Genomic DNA, 19736 nt, shown 5'->3' on the forward strand with positions numbered 1-19736 from the left:
CATAACCAAGAGGTCCCTGGAGGAGGAAACGGCAACCCACTCTAGTATTCTTCCTGGAAAATACCATGGAAGGAGGAGCCTTGTGGGCTACACTCCATGGGGTCACAAAGAGTCAGACACGATTGAGCAACTAACACACTTAACCAAGAGGTTACAGCTGAAAACTAACAAACCCAATTGCTCTTTGTTGACAGCCAGGAGACATAATTTTCACACTGCTAACTGGGCCTCTAGACCTCTAATCCCTACATGGCTCCCCTATCCCAGAGCCTGGAAAGAGTGAGAACCAGGGGTGCCATTGGGAACCAAGTCCTCTAGGAAACTGCTCTCAATGTTACTGAATCCAAATGCCAATAGTCAAGAGACAACTGTGTTGGCTGGAAAAGAAAAGTTGCCTTATTCAGGAGGCCAGCAACCCAAGGATAAGACGAACTCATGTCCAAAAATCAACTCCAAAGATTCTGTTTGACAGTGAAAGTTTTTAAAAGGAGAATCATTTAGGAAGGAGATCAGTCTTCAGTGTCTTCCACCACGTGCAGACTTTCTTCTGATTGGGTGGTGAGGAGGCAGCAAGACGGTGCCTCAAGGACCTTGTGCTCAGCCTGGAGTCACTATCCTCCACCTGATTGGGGGCCTTAGTTCCTAAAGACTAACTCAAAGGTACTGTGGTGAGTATTCCTTGAAGAGGAGCCAGGACCCAAGGGTGCACTCCTATTTCCTGGAGGCTCTTCTCTTGTATTCTCATCCCATCTCTTCTCTCATTGTTGCTATTGAATTGCTAAGTCATTTCCGACTGTGACCCCATGGACTACAACACGCCAGGCTTTCCTGTCCTTCATTATCTCCAGGAATCTGTCAAACTCATCTCAGTGATGCGATCCAACCATCTCATCCTCTGTCATCCCCTTCTCCTCCTATCCTCAGTCATTCCCAGCATCAGGGTCTTTTCCAATCAGGAAAAGAGTCAGCTTTTCCCATCAGGGGGCCAAAGTATTAGCACTTCAGCATCAGTACTTCCAATGAATATGCAAGGGTGATTTCCTTTAGGATTGATTGGTTTGATTTCCTTGCTGTCCCAGGGACTGTCAAGAATCTTCTCCAGCACCACAATTTAAAAGCATCAGTTCTTCAGCACTCAGCCTTCCTTATGGTCCAACTCTCACTTCCATACATGACTACTGGAAAAACCATAGCTTTGACTAGATGGATCTTTGTCAGCAAAGTGATATCTCTGATTTTTAATAAACTGTCTAGGTTTGTGATATAAAAAAGAACTTAATGACCCAGACAATCATGATGGTGTGAACACTCATCTAGAGCCAGACGTCTATGAATGTGAAGTCAAGTGGGCCTTAGGAAGCATCACTATAAACAAAGTCAGTGGAGGTGATGAAATTCCAGCTGAGCTATTTCAAATCCTAAAGATGATGCTGTGAAAGCACTGCAGTCAATATACCAGCAAATTTGGAAAGCTCAGCAGTGGCCACAGGACTGGAAAAGGTCAGGTTTCACTCCAATCCCGAAGACAGGCAATGCCAAAGAATGTTCGAACTACCAAACAATTGCACTCATTTCACATGCTAGCAAAGTAATGCTCAAAATTCTCCAAGCTAGGCTTCAACAGTACATGAACAGAAAACTTCCAGGTGTTAAAGCTGGATTTAGAAAAGGCAGAAGAACCAGAGATCAAATTGCCAACATCCTTTGGATCATAGAAAAAGCAAAAGAATTACAGAAAAACATCTACTTCTGCTTCATTGACTACACTAAAGCCCTTGACTATGTGGATCACAATAAACTGTGGCAAATTCTTAAAGAGATGGAAATATCAGACCACCTGCCTCCTGAGAAACCTGAATGCAGGTCAAAAAGCAACAGAACCAGACATGAAACAATGGACTGGTTCCAAATTGGGAAAGGAGTATGTCAAGTCTGTATACTGTCATCCTGTTTATTTAAGTTACATGCAGAATACATCATGCAAAATGCTGGGCTGGATGAAACACAAGCTGGAATCAAGATTGCCGAGAGAAATAGCAATAACCTCAATATGCAGATGACACCACTCTTACGGCAGAAAGCAAAGAATAACTAAAGAGCCTCTTGAGGAAAGTGAAGGAGGAGAGTGAAAAAGCTGGCTTAAACTCAACATTCAAAAAACGAAGATCATGGCATCTAGTCCCATCACTTAGTGGTAAATAGATGGGAAAAAACTGGAAACAGTGACAAACTTCATTTTCTTGGGTTCCAAAATCACTGCAGATGGTGACTGCAGCCGTGAAATTAAAAGACACTTGCTCCTTAGAAGAAAAGCTATGACAAAACTAGACAGTGTATTAAAAAGCAGAGACATTACTTTGCCAACTAAGATCCGTACAGTCAAACCTATGATTTTTCCAGTAGTCATGTATGCATGTGAGAGTTGGACCATAAAGAAAGCTGAGTACCAAAGAATCAATGCTTTTGAGCTGTGGTGTTGGATAAGACTCTTTAGAGTCCCTTGGGCAGCAAGAAGATCAAACTAGTCAATTCTAGGGAAGTCAAATCTGAATATTCATTGGAAGGCCTGAAGCTGAAACTGAAGCTCCAATACTTTGGCCATCTAACGGGAAAAGACAACTCATTAGAAAAGACCCTGATGCTGGGAAAGATTGAAGGCAGGAGGAGAATGGAATGACAGAGGATGAGATGGTTGGATGGCATCATTGACTCAATGGACATGAGTTTGAGCAAGCTCTGGGAGATGGTGAAGGACAGGGAAGCCTGGCGTGCTGCAGTCCGTGGGGTCACAAAGAGTCAGACATGATTGAGTGACTGAACAACAAAAGACATGTCATAACTTTCCTTCCAAGGAGTGAGCATCTTTGAATTTCATGGCTGCAGTCACCATCTGCAGTGATTTTGGAGCCCAAGAAAATGAAGTTTGTCACTGTTTCCAGTTTTTCCCCCATCTATTTGCCATGAAATGATGGGACCAGATGCCATGATCTTGGTTTTTTAAATGTTGAGTTTTAAGCCAGCTTTTTCACTCTCCTCTTTCACCTTCATCAAGAGGCTCTTTAGTTCTTCTTTGCTTTCTGCCAAAAGGGTGGTGTCATCTGCATATCTGAGGTTATGGATATTTCTCCCGGCAATCTTGATTCCAGGGGTTTCCCTGGCGGCTCAGATGGTAAAGAATCTGCCTGCAATGCAGGAGACCCAGGTTCAACCTCTGGATTGGGAAGATCCCTTGGAGTAGGAAATGACAACCCACTCCAGCATTCTTGACTGGAAAATTCCAGGGACACAGGGCCTGGCAGGCCACAGTCCATGGGGTTGCAAAGAGTCAGACACGACTGAGCACACACACAATCTTGATTCCAGCTTGTGATTCATCCAGCCCAGAGTTTCTCATGATGTACTCTGCATATAAGTTAAATAAGCAGGGTGACAATGTACAGCCTTGATGTACTCCTTTTCCAATTTTGAACCAGTCCGTTGTTCCATGTCCAGTTCTAAGCATTGCTTCTTGACCTGCATACAGGTGAGCAACTGTTTGAATCTGCCCTTTGGATCTCAGGGAAGGTATGGGAGGCTGAATGAAGTTTATGTCCTACAAACAAGAAACAGAGAACACAGGAAGGGCTTGTACCCAGGAGCGCCCAGAGAGTCCTGCTCTGTTTCATCAAGGACTCTAAGGAAGAGAGGGAGAAGGTAAGGAGCACGGTTGTGAGGGGCTCTCCTGAGACCCAAGGTTGGTGAGCACTTTCTCAGGAGACCCCTCCCAACCAGGAGCAGACAGTGCAGGAGGCACCATCCATAAACCTCTTGGAGGAACCCAGTGTCCTTCTGGCCTGTGGCCAGGGCTCTGAAAGCAACTCCATGGGCATTGAACTCCTGGAACTTTGAACAGAAGTAATGATCTTTCCTTAGTTCAAGAATGTTGCCCAGGGCCACAAGCTGAGACTTATCATTCAAAATAAAACTTCAAAGGCATCTTTCAAAATTCACCCTACTTGCTCCTGCATGTTCTTATCTTAAAATGGAAAAAAAAAAAACAAAAGACAACCCATTTTTTTTTTAATGGGCAAAAGTCTTGAATAAACAGCTCTCCAAAAAAATATACGAATGGCCAAGAAACAAATGAAAGTGTTAAACATCACCAATCCGTAGGGAAATGCAAATCAAAACCACAGTGAGCTGCCAGCTCACAACCATTAGGATGGCTGCTATCAAAGAAAAACAGAGAAGAGAAAACGCTGGGGTGGATGTGGTGGAATTGCAATGCCTGTGCACTCTTGGTGGGAAGGTAAATGGTGCAGCCACTGAGGAAAAGAGCATGGTGTTTCCTCGAAAAATTAACATAGAATTACAATCTGATCCAGCAATCCCACTCCTTGGTATACGCCCAAAAGACTTGAAAGCAGGGTCTCCGTGTGATATTTGTACACCTGTGTTCACAACAGCATTATTCACAAAAGCCAAAGGTAGAAGTGAAGAGCCAACTCACTGGAAAAGACCCTGATGCTGTGGAAGATTGAGCGAAGGAGGAGAAGGGGACAGCAGAGGATGAGATGGTTGGATGGCATTGGATGACTCAATGGACGTGAGCTTGAGTAAACTCTGGGAGTTGGTGATGGACAGGGAGGCCTGGCTTGCTGCAGTCCATGGGGTCGCGATGAGTCGGACATGACTGAGTGACTGAACAAGAACAACAAGAAGCAGTCCAGGTTCCACTGACAGTGAACGGATAAGCAATACTTAATTTAGTATAGCACCAAATGGAATATTATTCAGCCTTCGAAAGGAAGAGAATGCTGTTACAAGCTACAATATGGATGAACCTTGAATACATTACACTAGGTGATGTTGTGAAGTGATATAAGGCAGCTACAATAGACAGATACCCTGTGATTTCATTTCTATGCTATCCCCAGAGCAGACATATTCACAGGGACAGAAAGCAGAATGGCAGTGGCCAGGGCTGTGGGAGGAGGGAATGGGATGTTGTTCTTTAATGGGAGCAGAGTTTCAGTTTGGGAAGATGAAAGAGTTCTAGAGATCGATGTGAATATATTTAACACGACCGAATTGTATACTTAAAAATAGTTAAGATGGTACATTTAATGTTATGTGTTTCACTGCAATTAAAGCTTTTAAATCTTTTCCAAAAAAAATTCAAAGTCTAAACACTATATAAAGGCACAATAATTTACCAAAAAAAAGGGAATAAAGTTGTCAACAGTTGGTCCTATTTAATAAAGAAGGCTAAATAGAAAAATGGAAGGTTAAATTGTACCTAGGGATACAGAATCAAAGGGAATTAATATGAACCAAAGGGGGAAAAAGGAAGAAAAACAGGCCATAGAGAGTTTTTTGTTAGTTTTTGAGAGGTTAAAATATGGTGTGCCAGATGGTCATTCTTGCAAGCAATGTAAGGCGACGCCCCCAAAGTAGATATTACCAGCTACTCTGTGCTCACAGTCCCCACACCTTTTTCTTATCACAGTTATCAAAGCAAATAAAATAATTCACATTTATCTCCTCACCACATTGTCATCCCCACTAGAGCAGGAGTTGTCTCTATTTCCCTCAACATGGTACCCACTTCACCACCTAACACGTAGAAGACAACTCAATAAATATTTTGTTGACTGGGTGATTGATTAATTGAATGTGTGCATGCATGAATGAATACATAAACTGCACTGATAGACCCTTCTTAGGAGTGTAAATTGGTGTTGCATTCTGGAAGCACAATTTAGCGAAATCTCTCAGCATTTCTAAAACACATACCCTTTGACTCAGAAACTGTCTTTCCAAAAATTTATCCTGTAGAGAAACTCCCACAAATGTGCAATAATATAAACATGGATGCGTGATTTGCAATTGAAAAATCTGAAAACCATATAAATGCTAAAATAAATTATCGTGTATTCGCATGATAGAGCACCGTGTAGTCATCTACTTTAAAACTGAAAAGGCAAATTGTTGAAGAGTATACTTAGGAGGGGGCTTCCTGGTGGCTCAGAGGGTGAAGAATCTGTCTGCAGTGCAGGAGACCCAGGTTCAATTCCTGGGCAAGGAAGATCCCCTGGAGAAGGGAATGGCAACCCACTCCAGTATTCTTGCCTAGAGAATTCCATGGACAGAGAAGCCTGGCGGGTCCAGGCTTCACAAAGTCCAGGGGGTCACAAAGAATCAGGCAAGACTGAGCAACTTTCACTTCACTTCATACTTAGGAGAATTCTGTCTGTGATTTTTTTTTTCTTTTTAATGTTTACACTTAAAGAGAAGTTCTATGAGAAAAGCTATCTCAGGGACAGGACTGTGTTTAAGAGGGAAAAGTAACTTCTACCTTTCAGGTGATGTCTATCTGTGCTTAGATTCTTTTTTTTTTTTTACCATAACAAGGTATTAATTTTATAATAAAAGCATTAGTATAAAGCAACTCTCTAGCCTGAAACATTAAACTGTAGAAAATATATCCACTGAAAGTTGGGATGCTGAACAAATGTATATGACACGCTTGCTCAAATAGTTCTCTGTAAGCAAGAAGCCAGTTCAGCATCGTCTGAATGCCAAAACAGCCATACTGTGAAAACACCCTTTTGATACTGACCATCAGCACTTCAAGGTCATGTCAATGATATGTTACATGAAGAGTTTAAATTCTTCATTTTATTGTAGATTATGTCTTATTTGGGAGGAAAGAGTTTGGAATGGGGGTGGTGTTGTTATTTAGTCGCTAAGTTACATCTGACTCTTTTAATGACACCATAGACAGTAGCCCACAAGGCTTCTCTGTCCTTGGGATTTTCCAGACAAGAATATTGGAATGGGTTTCCAGCTTCTCCTCCAGGGAATCTTCCCAACCCAGGGATCAAGCTTGAGTCTCCTGGATTAGCAGGTGAATTCTTTATCACTGAGCCACCAGGGTAGATAAAACTTGAGAAATTTCACAGTGCCTGAATTTGTCAGGATAGTCTTCACGTAAGCTGCAAAAACAAAGAAATCCTCAATCAAGGCTGATTTCTCACAATGCAGGTTGGTCAGACCACTTTCTTCTATGGCTTCCAAGGTCACTGTAGCAGGGGAAGAGATCTTGTGTTAAGTAAGACGCTGAGATGACCCATCTGCGGCAGAGGAAAGACTGAGAAAGAAACCCAGGGACAAATAACCCAGAGTCCTTGGGAGTGGTCTCCTTGAGGGTCCCAACAAGTTCTAGGGCTTGGTTCCATTCCACCCTGAAACTCCGTAGCCTCCAGACTTTGGGTTCATAGAGGATCCTTATGCCTTTAAGACAAACTTCCCATCTTCTCCAGATCCCCTGGAGAAGGAAATGGCAGCCCACTCCAGTGTTCTTGCCTGGAGAACCCCACGGATGGAGGAGCCTGGCGGGCTACAGCCCCTGGGGTTGCAACTACTTGGACAAGACACCTGGGTTCAATCCCTGGGTCAGGAAGATCCCCTGGAGAAGGAAATGGCAGCCCACTCCAGTATTCTTGCCTGGAAAATCCCACGGATGGAGGAGCCTGGCGGGATACAGCCCCTGGGGCTGCAACGACTCGGACAAGACTGAGCGACTTCACTTTCACTTTTTTCCCTTTCCCTTCTTATTTAAACAGCTCACATGACTTTCTGGGCTTTGCAACCAAAATTCCTACGTAATACAAGCTGTAATTGATCAATTAGGAATCAGAATTTTCCATCAATATTGTCAAGAGCCTTTAAAGAGTTTATCCACATGGTAAACAGATTCATTTGACAGCTTAGCAGCAATTATTTATCTTCCTTGAAATTATTTACTATTCTGACCAAGCTTTCTCAGAATTGGCAAGTAAATTATTAAATGAAGTCGATTTTGTTTATGGTACACACGGCAAAATAGCCCTCTAGTACAAGGCAGGTTGCTATTTTTAAGGTGATTGCCTTTGACATTTTTGGCACTTGGAATTTCTAGCAGAATCTTCCAGCCTTTCTCAGCCCTAAGTAGCCTGTGTCTCTGGTTTCTTGAATTTCAAAACCTGGCTTGTTGGGTTTTTTTTTTTTTTTTAACCACAATGGGAATGTGTATACCTGACCGCTTGCCTGAAATTGAACAAGGAGGAGGAAATTGGCTGAAGAGACATTCAGTGACTCCGCCTTGGCTTTTCCCCAGGGATGTGTGTTTCTGGAAGGTGTCTGTGCGGGCATGTGCGGTTTGTTGTGCAAGCATCCCCTTGCCCCTGCCGTCTGCCAGGCCCCATGCCAGCTGCTGGGTACTCACAGAGAGATGGGACAGGGTCCCAGCCCCCCAGGAAGGCCGTCAGGGCCACCAGGAAGATGGACAGGTAGCCAGGAACCACGATATCACGTGATGTGTCTAAAAGGAGCACAGCCTTCAGGCCCAGAGAAAGGGTAAGGCAACTTGGCAGGATGATCCGGGCAAACTGCAGAGAAGAGTGGGTGTGGGGAGCAGGGACCTGATGGTGGAACAGTAGGCCTGCCAAGCAGCCAAGCAGATGGGCGAGGGGAGAGCATTCCAGGAGAGGAGGAGGGATAGAGGCGCGGTGTTAGGAAGGCGTCTGAAGGACTCAGAACACTGAGAGTGGGGGGGGGTCCCTGAATGACCCCATACCCTGCAAGGACAGGAGGGAAATACTTTCCTTCTTTCCTTCCTTCCTTCCTTCCTTCCATCCTTTTGTTTGTGTGTATGTGTGCGCTGTCCCTCAGCCATATCTGACTCTTTGTGACCCCATGGACTGTAGCCCACCAGACTTCTCTGTCCATGGGATTCTCCAGGCAAGAATACTGGAGTGGGTTACCATTCCCTTCTCCAGGGGGACCTTCCCGACCCAGGGATCAAACCCCAGTCTCCTGCATTGGCAGGCGTATTCTTTACCATTAGCGTCACCTAAGAAGATGTTTGTTTGTTTAATAATATTGAAATACAATCTACATACCATACAATTCAACTATTTAAGGGCACAATTCAACAGTTTCCAGTACACTCACAGTATTGCACAACCATCTCCACTACGTAATTTTTAGATATTCCGTCACCCCAAAGAAGAAATTAGCAGTTGCTCCCTCTCCGCCCAGCCCTCGGAAACCGCTTGTCTACTGCTTGCTTATTGGCCTATTTTGGACATTTCACGTAAATGAAATTATTCAATATGGGGACTTGCCTGGCAGTCCTGTGGTTAAGGCTCCATGCTTTCATTGCAGGGGCTATGGGTTCAATCTCTGGTTGGGAACTAAGATCTCACATGCCACCACATGTGGCAAAAATAAATGTACAATATGTGGTTTTGGGTGACTCGCTTGTTCACTTGGCGTAATTTTTTCCAAGTTCACCCATGTTGTAGCCTGAAGCTATTCTTCGTTCTTTTTTTTTCAAATAATATTCCATTGTATATGAATAAACAACATTTTATTTATCCATTCATCCACTGCTGGCCACGCAGGTGCTTTTTGCTTTGGGGCTGTTATAGCAATGACTCTATGGACGTTCACGCCCGAGTCTTTGTGCAGACCTGTGTTTTTTATTTCTCTTGGGTATACACCTCAAGTGGAACTGAACGGTTCAGTTCAGTTCAGTTCAATCACTCAGTCATGTCCAACTCTTCGCGACCCCATGGACTGCAGCACCCCAGGCTTCCCTGTCTACTACCAACTCCCGCAGCTTTGTGCAAACTCACGTGCATCGAATCGGTGATGCCATCCAACCATCTCATCCTCTGTCATCCCCTTCTCCTCCAAGTTAGATGCACTAGTTCACATTCTCACCAGCCATAGAATGTGTGTTTCTAATTTCTCTGTACATTTGCCTACACTTACTATTTTCTATCTTTGGTCAGCGCTATCCTACTGAGTAGGAAGTGATAACTCACTGTGGCTGTTTCATTTCCCTGATAATTTGTAATAGCTAGCGTCCCTTCATGAGCTCTTTGTTTCTGTTTTAAAGTTCCTCCTTACAGCTCAACAAATGCCCAACTTCTTGACTTAAGAAGTGACTTCCCTTGGTAGTCCAGTGTCTAAGACTCGACACTCTTAATGCAGAGGACCCAGGTTCTATCCCTGGTCAGGGAACTAGATCCCACATGCCAAAACTAAGACCCAGTCCAGCCAGACAAATAAATATTATTTTTAAAAAAAAGTGACAAAAAGGAGGTGAGCACCACCATTTCAGATTCAACAGCTAATGTATTAGAAGACCCAGAAAGGGCACAGGTGTTGGTCACAGCTACTGAGTTGGGCAAAGACCCCCCGCACTGTCAGGGGGAGAAGCTCTGAGGTCTGTGTTTAATCCCTGATGTTAAAGAGGAATCTGAGATTTACCATGATCAATATACCTAAATATGTATAGTACACTGGAAGGTTCATTAATATAAGAAAAAAGCATAGATTTAGAAGTCAGACAAGTCCAAGTTTTATTCCCTATCCTATCACTTGTTAACTGTGTGGCTTTGGTCAGATTGCATAATCTCCAGAAAGCCCAGCTTCCTCATCTGTACTATGGGAAACCAAATACCTAATTCAGCAGCTTATTGTGAAGATTAAATTAAACAGTATATGAAAAGAGCCTGTCACTTGGTGCTCACTTCTAAACTTTGATTCCTTTCTCTTCCTCTTGATACTTGACTGGAAACGGTTTTACAGTAGCATGTTGTCATGAATTTGTTAACTGCTAATGTTTCATAACAACGACAATATGCCCCCTGGGCCTAGGAGAGAACTTTCCAACTGCATTTGCTTTGCTTTTGGCAAGAACTAAGGGCTGAGGGCCTGATGCAATCAGCAAACATTCCTGCGCCTCTTCCTAGCCTGGTTCTCGGAAGCTGGGCAAGTTCAAAGAGGAATCTGACTGTACTTTCCGCTGACCAGAGGGACCTCAAAATCTCACTGTTGATGCACGGGGACTCTGTGACGGTTCACATGGTACAGAGAATATGTGCTGTGTGGTCATGGAGAAGTTGGTCCCCAGTCAAGGGCAGGAAGAGGAGGGGGAATCAGATGGTTAAAGAGCATCATTGTCCCCCAAAGAGAAAATGACACATGAGCCGGGTCTCACCATGTGAAGTGTCTGGGGCTTGTGTGTGTGATCAGTCACTCAGTTGTGTCCAACTCCTTCTGGTCCCATGGACTGTAGCCCACCAGACTCCTCTGTCCACGGGATTTCCCAGGCAAGGATATTGGAGTGGGTTGCCATTTCCTTCTCCTAGCCCAGGGATCAATCCCATGTCTCCTGCATTGACAGGTGGATTCTTTACCACTGAGCCACTTGGGAAGCCCAGATATATATTATATGTGATATAAACTGAATGGGTGTGTTCCCCTCCCAAATTCAAATCCCACTAAGCCCCCAGTGGGATGGTATTTGGAGATGAGACCTTTGGGAGACCATTAGAGTCAAATAAGGTCATGAGGGTAAAGCCCCACCCATGGGGCTACGGACTCCAAGTTCACAATCTCTTCCCAGTTACATACAAGGACAAGGCTGAGTGAGCACACAGTGAGGTGGGGGCTCCCCATAAGCCAAGAGCAGGGCCTTCATATGAAACTTACCTCGCTGGCACCTTGACCTTGGACTTCCAGTCTCCATTTCTGTTGTTTAAAAGCACCCTGTCTATGTTATTCTTCGCCAAGGCTAAGACAGTATATACACAAAACATTTGTGTGGGGACTTCCCTGGTGGTTCCGACAGTTAAGAGTCTGTCTGCGATGCGGGAGACCTGGGTTTGATCCCTGATTCAGAAAGATCCCCTGGTTGAAGGGAATGGCAACCCACCCCAGTATTCTAGTCTGGTATATCCCATGGATGGAGGAGCCTGGTGGGCTGCAGTCCAAGGGTTGCGAAGAGTGGGACACAACTGAGCAACTAACATTTTCACTTTATTTTTTCACATTATTCTTAAAGTAGGGTCATTATAGTTGGGACAGAAAAAACCCCATTTCTCTTTATAAATAGTTTATCAGTTAATAACAATTAGCAACAATTCATTTTTTTAAGTTGCTTTTGAAGAAACCCATCTACTGTATGATAGAGACATCCCCTGCGACCACAATACACAGTGAGTTAATTACACTTTATCACCATAGCTCCTTGTTTCTGGAGCTTCCAGGGTCTCTATCTTAGAGAGAACACACATGCCTTCTAACGTTTTTGAGCTTTGACTCTGCACAAAACACTGTGCTCGTTCTTATTTACATGGAAGAGTACTTCAATGTTCAGTATTTTTGGTTTCGTTACCCACAGAGTTTACATGTTGTTTTTTTCAAGGCACAGTTGCTCTTGGGAGATGTGTCTGTTCTGAGCTGTGCGATGTGTGAGTGTGTGTGTGTGTTAAGTTGCTTCAGTCATGTCTTACTCTTTGCAACTCCATGGACTGTAGCCCGCCAGGCTCCCCTGTCCATGGCATTCTCCAGGCAAGAATATGGAGTGGGTAGCCATGCCCTTCTCCAGGGGATCCTCCTGACCCAGGGATTGAACCTCCAGCCAGGTTCTTTTCCACTAGGGCTGCCTGGGAAGCCCTATCTGTACAATACTGAACCTCAACAGAAACGCCTTTGGCCTAATTGTTTGCATGAGAAGATATATTCATAAATGCCCTCAATATGGCAACCCACTCCAGTGTTCTTGCCTGGAGAATCCCAGGGACGGGGGAGCCTGGCGGGCTGCCCTCTATGGGGTCGCACAGAGTCGGACACGACTGAAGTGACTTAGCAGCAGCAGCAGCTACATTAATGGAAAACTGGAAAAATTAGATAATTAAGCACCCTGGTGACTTGTGAATTTTAGAGTGCTGGGGAACTGGTCAGATCTGCATTAGCACATCCAAGCTGTGTCAAGAGTCTCACTAATGCCCCTTGACCCCAGTCATGTTGGGGCCTCCACCAACTGTGCTTAACTTCAGAGTCTGTCCTGTTCCGCTCTGTTCTGCCCTCTCAACCAGAGAATGTTAGAGCCCAAAGGACATCACAGGCTCAAAAGTGTCAGTGAGGAAGGGGAGCTCTGGGGTCATTCACCCAACCCTTTCATAGAGGAAGATGGAAGTGTTAGTTGCTCAGTCGTGTCTGACTCTTTGTGACCCCGTGGACTGTGGCCTGCCAGGCTCCTCTGTCCATAGGATTCTCCAGGCAAGAACACTGGAGTGGGTTGCCATTTCCTCCTCCAGAGGATCTTCCTCACCCAAGGATTGAGCCTAGGTCTCTTGCAGTATAGGCAGAGTCTTTACTTTCTATAGATGAGGATATTGGAATACAAAGGTGTGATCTGCCAAAGTCATTGAGCGACTTAGAGGCTGAATTCTGGGTGAGGGGTATCCCTTGGTCTCTTGAATTCCAAGCTACAGCCCTTCCTCCATCCCCAGATGTGCACAGGCCGGGGCATCCACTGCGCCAAGCTCCATTTAGCCAATGACTGTCTGAGTCACTTAATTAAACGGGAGGACACAGCCACCACCCTCACCCTTCAATTATTTCAATGCATCCTGTTCCTGTGGTCTTTTAACACCTCGTCCCTCCCCCTGCTCCACCCAACACCCACACCCACCTCCCCAGCAAGGAATTCATGTATACATGGGAGCTATTTTCCATTGAGAAGGCAAGTTTCAGAATAGGAGGTGCAGTTATTTAAAAATTAAAAAAAAAACTTCCCCTGCTTCGGAAGAGCCAGCGCTGACACAGACTCATCAGACTCATGCTCCATGGAGACAACCACGGTGGAGCTCTCGGTGGAGATTTAGAAAGAGAAACAGTCCGTTGTGGGAAGGAAGAACATTCCCCTTGGACTTTCCAGCTCCACTGAACAAACAGTCAACCAGCACCCACTGTGTGCCCGTGCCCAGCTGTGATGGGCAATAAAAGACGAAGGTGTGTTTCCTTAGCCTGCAAATGTGGGTGTGGTTTTGAAGAGCAAGAAAGCATACATCTAAATTAAGTGTGTATATTAATGGGAAGGCAGGAAAGATTCTCCTGCAGACTGGTGGCAGAGCTTGTGTGTCATCTGCAGGATGGAGTTCCATGTCTGCCGAGCAGGACGATGCCCTGAATCCTTGGAAACACACAATCAGCTGCGAGAGCTGCCCTGAGAGCAGTGCCTCCCACTGAATGTTCAGTCACAGCTTGGGTAGAAACTTGAATTCTCCTTTGGTGTCCAATTCAGGGATTCTGCGGTGTCCTGAAGCCCTTTTGCATCAGTTCAATCCAGCTCAGTCACTCAGTCAAGCCTAACTCTTTGGGACCCCATGGACTGCAGCATGCCAGGCTTTCCTGTCCATCACCAGCTCCCGGAGTTTACTCAAACTCATGTCCATCCAGTCGGTGATGCCATCCAATCATCTCATCCTCTGTCATCCCCTTCTCCTCCTGCCTTCAGTCTTTTCCAGCATCAGCATCTTTTCCAATGAGTCAGCCCTTTTGCATAGGGTGCCCTAAATTGTATGTAAAGTGTCTTCAGGAAGGGTTTGGGGCTCCAATTACATTTAACACTTGAATTTGTTTGATTTAACATCTGCATTTTAGGCTAAGACAATCCAAGTCTGAAGAGGGAAACTTCCTACACTGTTGGTGGGAATGTAAATTGGTGCAGCCACTATGAAAAACAGTATAGAGGTTCCTTAAAAAACTAAAGACAGAGTTACCATATGATCCAGCAATCCCAGTCCTGGGCATGTATCTGGACAAAACTGTAGTTCAAAAAGATACATGCACCCCTGTGTTCATAGCAGCACTGTCCACGATAGCCAAGACATGGAAGCAACCTAAATGTCCATCAACAGGTGATGGGATAAAGAAGACGTGGCACATGTGTGCAACAGAATATTACTCAGCCACAGAAGAGAATGAAATAATGCCATTTATAGCAAGATGGATGGACATAGAGATGATGATAGTGGTGAAGTAAGTCAGACAGAGACGAACATCAGATATCATTTACACGTGGAGTCTAAAGCGTGGCACGAATGAGCCTGTCTATGAAAGAGACTCACAGACATCGAGATTTGTGGTTGCCAAGGGGCAGGGCAGGGGGGAGGGGTGGCTTGGGAGTTTGGGATTAGCAGATGCGAACGACTTTTTATACACTGGATAAACACCAAGGTCCTACTGTAGAGCACAGGGAACTATATTCCATATGCCATAATAAACCATAATGGAAAAGGACAAGAAAGACTCCAGGAACCAACAGGAGAGGGGCACCGCCAGCCAGGCTGGGGCAGGACACTTGCAGTAAGTAGGGGACTGATTCTGAGAGGAGGAGCAGTCCAAGAGGCTCCTCCACCCCTGTTCCTGAGAGGCAGGGCCTGCCGGCTTACTGGCCCCTGGGCTGTTTCCATCTAAGATGCCCAGTGTCGCTCTGGAGTGGGCCCCCTCTGCCCATCACAGAACCCATCCTTGCCCCTCCTGGGTTGACTTGCACGTACATCAAACTCACTCCAAGCTCTCCCAAAGTCAGCCTGGTGACTCACTATCTGCACGCTGCCTCCTCTTCTCCTAATCCCACTCCTGGAGCCTTCCAGCCTCAGTCAACATTCCCCATGGGGTAGCCCCCGGGCCACCACCGGGTAGCTCTCACCCAATCTGGTCCAGGACCCAGGGTCCCCAGTCTCTAAAAACACTCATCTGGCTCGAGCCCTGCAGAATCAGCAGCAGCCCAGAGTGGCCAGCTAGAGCTGGACAAGAGAAGCCATGGTAGCTGCCAGCCAGGTGTGGAGACCACAGAGTCCTGGAAGAAGAGCCGTGGCTGTGTCCTCGGGGGCAGGGCAGAGGTGATGGGTCTGGGACTGGACCCGCCCAGAGGAGGACAGCTGCCAACCAGCCTGCCTGCCTCTGTCCTGAGCGGGAGGGGAGGGCAGTCAGAACATCCCGGGAGGGGACAGGGTGACCCCAGGGTGACTCCTCTAGACACATCTACACCCACCTCTGCAGCCGGTAACCCCAGCACAAGATGAAGACAGAGATTTCAGGGCTTTTCCAGACCAGTATTTTTCGATTGTTGTTCTTGTCCAGGACGCACAGTAAAATATCCATTTTCCATAGTAATCCATTATGTCCACACATTCACACATACACATCTATGTGCACACAGACACACAAACATACGTAAATGAAGCAAGTTTGATAATACGTTACTCTTCCTTAGTAAGTGTTAGTGCTTCAGTCATGTCCAGCCTTTGTGACCCCAAGGACTGTAGACCACCAGGCTCCTCTTTCCGTGGAATTCTCCAGGCAACACTAGAATTGCCATGCCCTCCTCTAGGGGATCTTCCTGACCCAGGGATTGAACCCGTGTCTCCTGCATGGCTCCTGCATTGCTGGCAGATTATTTACCACTGGGCTACTGGGAAGCTCACTCTTCCTTAGTACAATGCACTAAGTAATTCTCTACTATATCTCATTTTTTTTGATGCACATCATAACCCTCCAAATGGATTGCATGAATCCCAGAGGGTCATGACCCTTGATAGGAAAGACACAGGTCTAGGTATCAGGTACCTTCTAGGGAGGAGGGCAAATGATTGGCGGCCAGGAGGGAAACTTTGAGGGGTAGTGGGGGACAGGCCATGCTCAGCTCTCACTGTCTGTGGGCTCTTGATGGTTCAGAAAGGATGGAGCTCTAAACCAAGGCTTCTAGCTATTCCTTCAGGGTTCCCACCTGTAGTAAAAGTGAAAGACAGAGGAGAGTGAGTCACCATTGTTACCAAATGAGAGGAGGACACGTGCTCTTCCCCAGGACTCTCCTATGAACTAATGGCCCATGAACGAAAACCAGCCGAGAGATTTTATTACAAATCCCTTCTGAGGGTGTTGCAAAGTATTTAAACATCACAAATTCCTGAATACTCAGCAAATATTCAGATGAGTGGTTACCTGGAGGGGTGGGGGTGGAGAATGACGGCAAAGAGGCACCATGGAACTTTCTGGAGTGCTGGAAATATTCTACATTTTGCTGAGGTGGTGGTTATATGGATAATACATGTCAAAACTCACCAAATTGTACATAGAAAATGGATGCATTTTATTGTATGCAAATTACACCTTAATAAAGTTGGGTTTTGATCACTAAAACTAATCACTATGTTCAGTTGAAGGCAGCATGAAAAACATACTGATTAAAAAAAAAAAAACCAAACTGCCCCTAAATAAGAACCTTGATGACATGCACAGCACAGGCTTGGCAGGAAATCGGCAGCCAGTTCATCCAGAATCCAACTAAACAGATTTTGGTGTACGCTAGTACCCAATCAACTGTGGTTTAGAATACTCCATTTTAGAAGCTGTTGGTGACTATTAGTAAGAGTGCCAGGTCATAAGTAACATAAGTAACGTACAAATCCTTGGTTATTAGGCATCTCAGCCCGCAAGACAGAAAAAGTAACCTGACCCAGGCATCCTTGTGAGGCCCAGCAGGGGGACCTCAGCATCCAGCGCTCACAAAGCACACTTCAGAACTAGCGTGGTACCCTCGCCTCCACCCACATCAGGACCCTGAAGACGACTCACACCGGTCAGCCTCCAGGACAGTGACAAGCGCCATCTCTTCCCCTGTCTCCCACCCAGCAGAGCAAGCTTGTGGTTTCCTGTGAGGTCTCTTCCTGCGTCTCGAGTCCATGCTGGTCTGCTGTCTCCAGAAACCCATCACCCAACTTGTGACCTGCCCTTGTGTAAACCGGTGGATGCCCACTTTCTGTCTCACCTGAAGGTCATCCGCCTCGCTCCATGGAGGATGGCAGGGGACCAGATCTCCAGCTGGAGCCGTCTCCCAGGCAGTTCTGCCCTCCCTTTTCTCCATTGGGAAGTCACAGTCCAGACTCTGACAGTCACAGAGCCGGCCCCTGCCCCTGTTCTCTCTAAAGAGAAAGGCACATGATAATCTCTGGATCACAGCGAAGGTCGGACTGGGTGTGCCAAGTCTGCCCAGTCAGACAGAGACAGGGAATTAGGGGGAAGATGGACAATCAGGCCCTAAATAATTACAAGTGATGCATCAAGTTGCATTTACAGTCTGGCCCCGCCCCTTGCACCCAGACCCTTCCGTTTCTTCCCCCAGAATTGACCTGGTGACCCAGAAGCTCAAGCAGCCCTAAGTAACAGCACAGGTCAGCAGGGCTGAGCCCAGAACTCCTAGATGATGACTGACCCTATCCAGCCCCACCCGGGGACCATCTTCCCCACTATCTCTGGATTTCCTGCTGGTTCCAAGGGATTCCTGAACAAAGACAGTCAGGCATGAGGAGAGTACAGTGATCTGGAGAGCCTGTCTGCCTGGATACCACCTTAGGGGGCTGGGGGGAGCTGACTTGGCACAAAAGCAGCCCCTCTTTCTCTGTGTGATTCGGAGGGGCAAGATGTGTGGAGAGGAGAAGCCAGCAGTGGGAGAGAGAGCCGCCACCACCACGCATCTCCTGTGAAGGCGGAAGAGGTGGTCCTTTTCTGATGGACCCTGTTGCCTAGGAAGAAGGACAGGGAGAAGGGAGGATGCCTGCAGTCTCCTGAGGCTGAGGGACCTCTGTTGGTGGAGCGGGCTCAACTGCCAGGGGAGCACCAACCATTCTGGAATCGGTATTATCAAAAAATGAAAGTTAGAAATATGAGCACATGTTTAACTGTCCAGCAGGTCCTTGTCTTGGAAACCACTGTTCTTTTCTGGGGGACTTTCCTGGGGCTTCAAATCAAAGAAGTGTGTCTCCCTACTCCCAAGGATGGTATGAAACTCCAAACTCAATGCAAAGTCTCCCTCATGACTTTTTCCAGGGCTATCAGGAAAAACTCAGTTGCAATCTCTATGGACATGATAAGCCAAGAGTTGATGGTGTTCCTTTTAAACAGCACTTTGAGAATTCTCACTTGAAAAACCAAGCCCAGACAGAGAAGAGCAGGGAAATGACAGAAGAGCCAGAGCCACCGCCCTGATAACAATGTTGAAGCCCTGGATCCAGCTTTTCCTGAAACTAACCCCACACCTTTGACCTACCTCTCAGTTAAGTGAGCCAATTTATTTTCTTTCTTTCTCTCTTTCTCTCTCTCTCTCTCTTTTTTTTTTTTTTTGCATTGTGCTGTTGTGAGTTAAATTTCTTTCACTTATAACCAAAGAGTTCTGATGTACATTCATTGTTCCAAAAATACCATCTCTAAATAATATACCCTAACTGGAAGGACTGATGCTGAAGTTGAAGCTCCAACACTTTGCACTTCCAATACTTCGCACCTGATACAAAGAGCCGACTCATTGGAAAAGACCCTGATGCTGGGAAAGATTGAGGGCAGGAGAAGAAGGGGATGACAGGATGAGCTGGTTGAATGGCATCACTGACTCAATGGACATGAGTTTGAGCGAGCTCCGGGAGATAGTGAAGGACAGGGAAGCCTGGTGTGCTGCAGTCCATGATATCTCAAAGAGTTAGACATGACTTAGCGACTATAACAGCAGCAAAGATACAGTTAATCAAGAAAGGGTGAGAAATTATTTATTACACAAGATTCTGAAAGACAAAACCATAATGGGGAAAGTCAATGATTTTAAATCAACCGAAAGGCAAAGATTTCAATTCTGAGATAATCAACACAGAACTGATTGGAAGATGATACTTTAGCACATGTAATTAAAAATTAGCTCTGATATTTCTTTTTTTCCCCTTGGTTGTGCCATGTGGCATGTGGGGTCTTAGTTCACCGATCAGGGATAGAACCCACGCCCTTGCAGTGGAAGCACTGAATCTTAACCACTGGACCACCAGCAAAGTCCCTCTAAGTTTTTATATATAAGGAAAGAT

This window comes from Bos taurus, chromosome 3, assembly GCF_002263795.3.
Source record: "Bos taurus isolate L1 Dominette 01449 registration number 42190680 breed Hereford chromosome 3, ARS-UCD2.0, whole genome shotgun sequence".
Taxonomy (NCBI): Eukaryota; Metazoa; Chordata; class Mammalia; order Artiodactyla; family Bovidae; genus Bos; species Bos taurus.